Genomic DNA, 6,638 nt, shown 5'->3' with positions numbered 1-6,638 from the left:
TGAATATTTTATGCAAATTCACATTGCAGGGAATGAAGATTCGAGAGTCAACAAATAAGTCGACGCTTCCGGTTTAGCGACGGCCTCTCCGCTCCACAGTATTGCAAAATCTCAACTACTTGTGTTTGGCACAAACCGTGACGAACGGGACGCGTAACGTTTACCAAGCGGCCTCGCTCGCATTTGAGACAAATGCGAAAAAATCAAAACGAATATTGACTCGATGATGATAACGCTGCCGTTAACGTTGGCTGCCAGCTATGCTGTCTCTGGGTTTTGGACGCTGGCTGCTCGCTGCTTGCTACTTGCTGCTGGCATCGGCGTCGAATTCAATCGCCACCACCGCCCAACGCCCCGCACACGACCCTCCCTCGACGAAGTTTGCCAAACAATCGACGAGCGCAAAATAGAAAAAAAAAAAACAGAGCAAAAAATCCGAATAGCGCGGGTATAGCGCGTGTTATCTGCCTTCTGGTTATCATGTGCATTGATTTGCAAGTGAACTTCGGCGGGGGCTGGAGGGCAGCAGCTGACGGCGAAACCGTTCCCCAATATGGAGGTCAAGGTGGCGCAAGCGAGACAACAGCAGCTCGACTGCTCGTCTGCCATTTTTGCTGCCGCACGCATGGAACACGCAACTGCTATCTCCTTTGCCGACTCACACGAAGTATATGTGGGAGCGGGACAAAAAGAATGCGCTAAGCACCGCCCACCACATATAACGGATAAATAGAGCTGCCATTTGGGGGCGGCTACCAAACGAGCTGCTCTTTTGTGGTCGATATGCAGCGGTGGCTCGATAATGAAACTGACAGCTATTTGAGTCCTGCTGCAATCGATTATTCGCACTTATCGATAAATGGAGCGCGCGAACTATTTGATATGCCATCTCAACAAAATAGCCGCGCTCTTATCCCTTTAAAATTAGGAATCTTTATCAAAAACAAGACATCTTTTATAATTACTTTTTTACTTATATTTATATTTTTATTTGTAGTTCCTAAAATGAAGAAGTCAAGGCGTAAGAGGCAATTTATTTGAAGAATACACAATTCGGTGAAATCAAATAGACGGAACGTTTCTTAATTTGTAATACTTTCTGTTTGTGTAACAGCTAAGAAGGACAATAAATGAAAATTACCAATTAAACGCTCTGAGTTTACTTTAATTTATTTTGTGCCTGGCAGGTAATAATAATTCCCAATCCATTAGCTGGGTCTATAAGTAACAGTATTAAGTCTGTGTTTATTGATATTATGTTTTGTATTTGTGTTAAACAAATAACAATTTCTGGTAATTGTTTAGTAATGTTGCTATTGTAATACAGATATATAATATTAAAACGCAAAAGTATTTTTAAACAAAGCAACTAGGCTAGGCGACGTAGCTGTGTACTTTGTTTGTAATGGTTTTTAAAAAACTAAACTAAAAACTTTACTAGGAAATAGATTGATTGTTAATAGGAGACCTTAGCCCGCAAAAAAGTAGTTAAAACATAAATATTATTATTTTCATATTTTTACTTTCAATTTTTAGAGTTAGTCAAAATTAATATCACATTATAAATATCGTACCATATATGTATGAATGGGCATCCATGTATTTAAATTTCAATTATAAGTGTGTCTCGGCCATTCTCTGGCAAGTGGATAAGAAATGCCGATGCTTGCATCAAAGCGGGTCATAAATAGTTTGGCTTGCTGGCTGGTTGCCCTGACAACCGCAGCCCGAGCACAGTCTCTTCCAGAAGTCTGTAGACGAGAGGTATTCTAGCGATAATTGCTGCGCGGAGGGAAGCTTTGAGTGTGGTTGCTGTTGTTGTTGGCGCTGCTGCTACAGTTGCTGGAATAACTGTGGAATTTCTGTTATTTGCCTGCGCTTTGTGTTTTTTAATAAAAGCGTCAGAGGCATAACTCTAAGCTGCCTTCTTGTCAAAAGAAAAGTGCGCGTGCCATTTGCCATTGCCATTTTCCATTTTCAATGTTGTTGTATTTGTTGTTGTTGCCATGGCGAATCCCCGCTCTCTCAGCCCCTCAGTCTGCACGTGTCAGACGCTCGCAGTCACCTGTTGGCGACGTTCAAAGCTCGACCGTCTGTCTGAGCTCTGTGTTTGATGGGCAGGGCGGGCCGTGCGCTTCCTTCTTATTAGTTTCCGGCGTATTCCTCCTGCATGCAATATAGATATGTTGTCAAGCATTGTGTGGAATTTTTTTATATATGTGTGTGCAGCACAATTGCCGAATTAGGCAACAAAGTGTGCTGACAAAATGAACCTTTCCATGGCAACATCGTCAAATCAACAAAGGCGAGATCACAAACTGGAAACATGGCGACTCTTTGGGGCCACTTTCCGAATATGTCCGGGTACAGTTGAAACCGCAGCTTCTCTGTTGTTCTTGGTAGCCGCCTGTGGTAAAGCAGCATTGGCCATGGTGTTAATTGAAAACTCAAATCAAAACTCTGTGCCGCAAGAAGTACAAATAGATCGCCAAAAATGGATTTAGGCAGCAAACGGAACTCTTCATCTGTAAATGGACATTAGAACGGCCACAGAATCAAGAAGTCGATGTGAGAAAAACTCAAATAGACAAGTTTGTATACGTATACCCGTTAATGTACGTGTTGATCACGTGGCTTGATGCCCAGCTCCATCTGAAAATCTAAACATTTTAATTCGAATTTACATGCCTTCAATCAACACAAAATTCCACCCGCAACCGTTGTTTATTCTTAATTTTGATTGGTTTCCTATGAAAATATAAATCAAAGTAAAACTACGATAGATGACTGGAAATTTAGATATAAATTTAGGAAAACAATCGCATAAATTGAAAATAACGAACTTAAACGAATAATATTATACTTTAGAATGGACGTTTTATCGAACAATTACTATCAATAATAGTTTAAGCCTATTAATCAAAAATTTCAAAACAGAAAGCACTTATTGCTAACCAAAATTATTTGTTGAATGTCCATCGATACTAACAAGATTTAAAAAAAAAAAAATATTGCACCTATTTAACTTGCTTTTAATATCCTTAACTGAAAAGTAAGAATGTATAATGCAACACATAGAAGGAAGAACGGTTGACTTTTGTAAAAATTATATAATTGGAAAATTATCTTTGGAAGAAATACTCTTTGGCACAAATTGTGTCCAACGCTCATACTAATAAAGCTGTTGTAATACCTGAAGGTTGGAAGTTTTTCTGTTGATCATACGCATAAATTATTATTTAATCAAAAATTGAATTTGTTGGCTCCCTTTGAGAAAAGCTGCGTACGACCTTGGCGTAGGGTATAAAATTCCCGCGCAAATAAATATCTTTTAACCCCGCTATAAAAATAGATGAAGAAATTTTAGTTAATAAATATATTAATTTTCATTTGAAATAATTTTATTTGAAAAGTACAACTAATAATTTTTATTATTTGGATCAGTAAATCGGAGAATTCGTCACACCGTAATTTGTCCCATTACGATTTATGATAACTTTTTTCCAACATCATATTAATTGAGGGTTTTGTCAATAAATATTTTAAAGCCGGGCTTTCTTTTTAAATGTACTCAAAAATAAAAATAACTTGCAATGAATTTAATATGATAGAGGTTTTTACGATTTTGAAAAAGATTGACCCATAAACAGCAATCTTCATCAGTCTCTAAAATGTGAGAATATGAAGAACTAATTGATTTTACATACCAGTTCGAACTCGATAAAACGTATTCAATTTTCTTTGCGTCAACTATCAGCTATCGAATTACAGATATTCTGATCCACTGATTAGCGAATATCAAGTCGAAATCGATGTACTCATCGGTGTAAAGCACATTGGGTAAACAGAGGGCAGAAAAGTGTTGGCTTATTCGTGAAAACATCTCACTTCGGTGTTGGCTGGGCTTATTAGAGCTTTGGTGGCGTCAAAGATTTGTTTCCCTATTTTGATTTTATTATCAAAGGTGTTTGGCGTGTTAATTAATCAAAGGCGCATTTCTGGGCTGTTGCGTATTTGTGCTCGGATCGAGTATGGATGGATTTCACAATTTCGAGCGCACAGCTGTAAGACTCAATTAAAACATGTGACTGCTGAGCCCTCAGACTGGCTTTGATCCGACACGATCTGCGGGGCAAGGAGGGACCTGCATTCCGCCTTTGCATGCTATGCATGAGCAGCACATAAATCACTTTGCCAAATGCCAACAGGATATTGGCTGTTGACAGGAGTGGCAGGAACGGCAGGGGCGGCACAAGCAGCACAAGCAGCAAAAGCAACGGAGACTGCAAAAGACTGTTGGCTGGAACAGAATACTAAACTCGATTGGAGCCTCATTCTTTCGCTCCTGCGTTCGCTGCAATCCGCGTGTTTGGCTTGTGCTTGGCATGTGCCAAGCATTTTCGACTTTGACAATCGTTTAAGCCGCAACGAAACAGAAATCCAACACAAAGCTTTCAACAAGTACGTGCAGCAGCCTCTTAACATGCAACACCAACAGCCGCAGCAGCAGTGGCAGCCTACAAACAGCTCATCCCAATCATGCCACGGAATCAGCGAAAACAACAAAAAATTTATAACATAAAGCAAAAAGAACTGCTCACATCGATTGGCTTTTAAGTCAGCGCATAAATCAAGCTCGATATTTGCGCTTTGGCCAAAATCAGAGTCCAACCAAAAAGATGGGATGAACTGTAAAGTTTCTGGGCCGCCGCAGCATTTATTGAAAGGATAATCGATGGCAACGAAAAACGTATTAAAGGATTTGCACAATCAAGGGCCAAACTCTAAAACTCGTGCCCAAAGCCCATGCATCAAAAGTTACACGAAAGTATGTTCGCGTAAGATTTTAAAGCAAAGACGTCGAAGAACTGCCAACGGCGAACGGAGAACGTCGAAATGTGCCTTTTAATTGAATGATGAATGGCGCTGGCTGCTGTGGAATCGGCAGCGGGCATCTAGTGGGCCATCCGGTGGAGCATCTGGTGGGGCTAGGGATTGTCCAATGTCCGTGACAAGGGCCACTCGCTGGCAGACAGCGCACAGAGAAGCTCAAAGCACCGGAGAGACAGCAAAATTCCTTTAGTTGTCACGAAAAATTGTCAAAGGATATGCCGCATGCCAGCTTGAGGGCTCGGGTGGTTGGGGCGAGCAACCGACAGAGACGAATACGCATAATCAGTCAAAATTTATGACAACCGTACCACAAAGTCAACTTAAGCATTTAATTGGCGCCGCCATGTCAACCCATGGAATACCGCCCCCACCCCCACCACACCCATTGCCGCAAAGCCACTTGTTGTCCCCACCTCGTCTGTGTGACATTCTGTGTGTGTGTGTGTGTGTGGGTGTGGATGTGGGTGTGCGAAAAGGCTGCCCGAGAGCTTGTCTAATTAACAATGGGCATATGCCCGTATTGGTAAGCGGGCTTCAACCATCATTGCCTTTTCCCAGACCCTAGACCCAAAACGATTTTTTCTCTTTAAAATTCGATGTTTCGGGACTTCCCTTGGGCCATGCGGCCACACACTGCAAGAAATTCAATCACAAGAAGCGAGTTTAATATTAAATATATATTTTTTAACTAAACAAAAATGTATCTTATGAAGACTGTCGAATACATTTTTTCTAATGCTTCATGAATTTTCAAATGGAAACTATAATTCAATGCACATAACATACTTAATCCGGGACTTCATGGATTTATTTTGTTCTTATGACACCTACCTTGGACTCATACAAATTTAAGCTACTGTAGCAGACATGAAAATAATTTATATTATTCTACAATTAGGATAAAACAGTGAAATTAATGTGTGACTCATTTGCCTTCTGAGGAAACATAAAATTATGATTTTGTTTTATCTTTCCATAAGTTTGTTCATTTGTGCTTAAAACGAGATTTATTCCTTACATACTATTTGTTATCCTCCCACAAACTACACTTATGGACAGACATGCAAGCAATTTTTATTGAAAAGTAAGTAAGGTTTTATGTAAGAGAAAACCATATTTGGGCTTAGATTCGATTGGTCTGAGCAAAACTCAACTGAACTGAACGCCCTATTGTGTTAAGTTCATTATTTTCTCTGAGTGCACCAGCAAGACATCGCTTGACACGAACAGACTGATGTCTCAGCAGCTCAATGGTGATTTGTCTAGGCGCCATTTTGGTACACTAGTGGTGCCGAGTCCTGCTGCTCCAGCCCTATTTGAGTGACAAACAGTCGTTTTTGCGCTGAAGTTTCCTTCGGGTTGCGGCTTTCCTCGCCTCGACTTGTTCCTGTCACTGTGTTGTGGACTTATCTCCACGATTTGTGCAGCTCGGCGCATAAAAACAAAAAGCGGCCAAAAATGTTTCCTTTAGTGCAGTTTCGTGTAACGCATTATTCTTGCTTAGCGTCGCACTCAGGCTCCGCAACGTGTCCCTTTTCCCCACTGGCCAAGTGCGTAATGCGGTGGATTAGAAATCTTTTTTAGTTTCTCAGTAGCTACCATTACTATTCCGATTCTCATATTACTATTCCATTCTGCATACTCAAATTTAAATGTCAGTACAAATGTGGAATATGCCTGCTCTCCTGTTTGTTTCTGCTTGAAGGGTATTCAGAAATTGTCAATGATTGAAGTATGTAAAGTTT

The sequence above is a fragment of the Scaptodrosophila lebanonensis genome, unplaced genomic scaffold, assembly GCF_003285725.1.
Source record: "Scaptodrosophila lebanonensis strain 11010-0011.00,11010-0021.00 unplaced genomic scaffold, SlebRS2 tig00000001-arrow-pilon, whole genome shotgun sequence".
Classification (NCBI taxonomy): domain Eukaryota; kingdom Metazoa; phylum Arthropoda; class Insecta; order Diptera; family Drosophilidae; genus Scaptodrosophila; species Scaptodrosophila lebanonensis.
Note: the sequence above shows the minus strand (reverse complement) of the source record.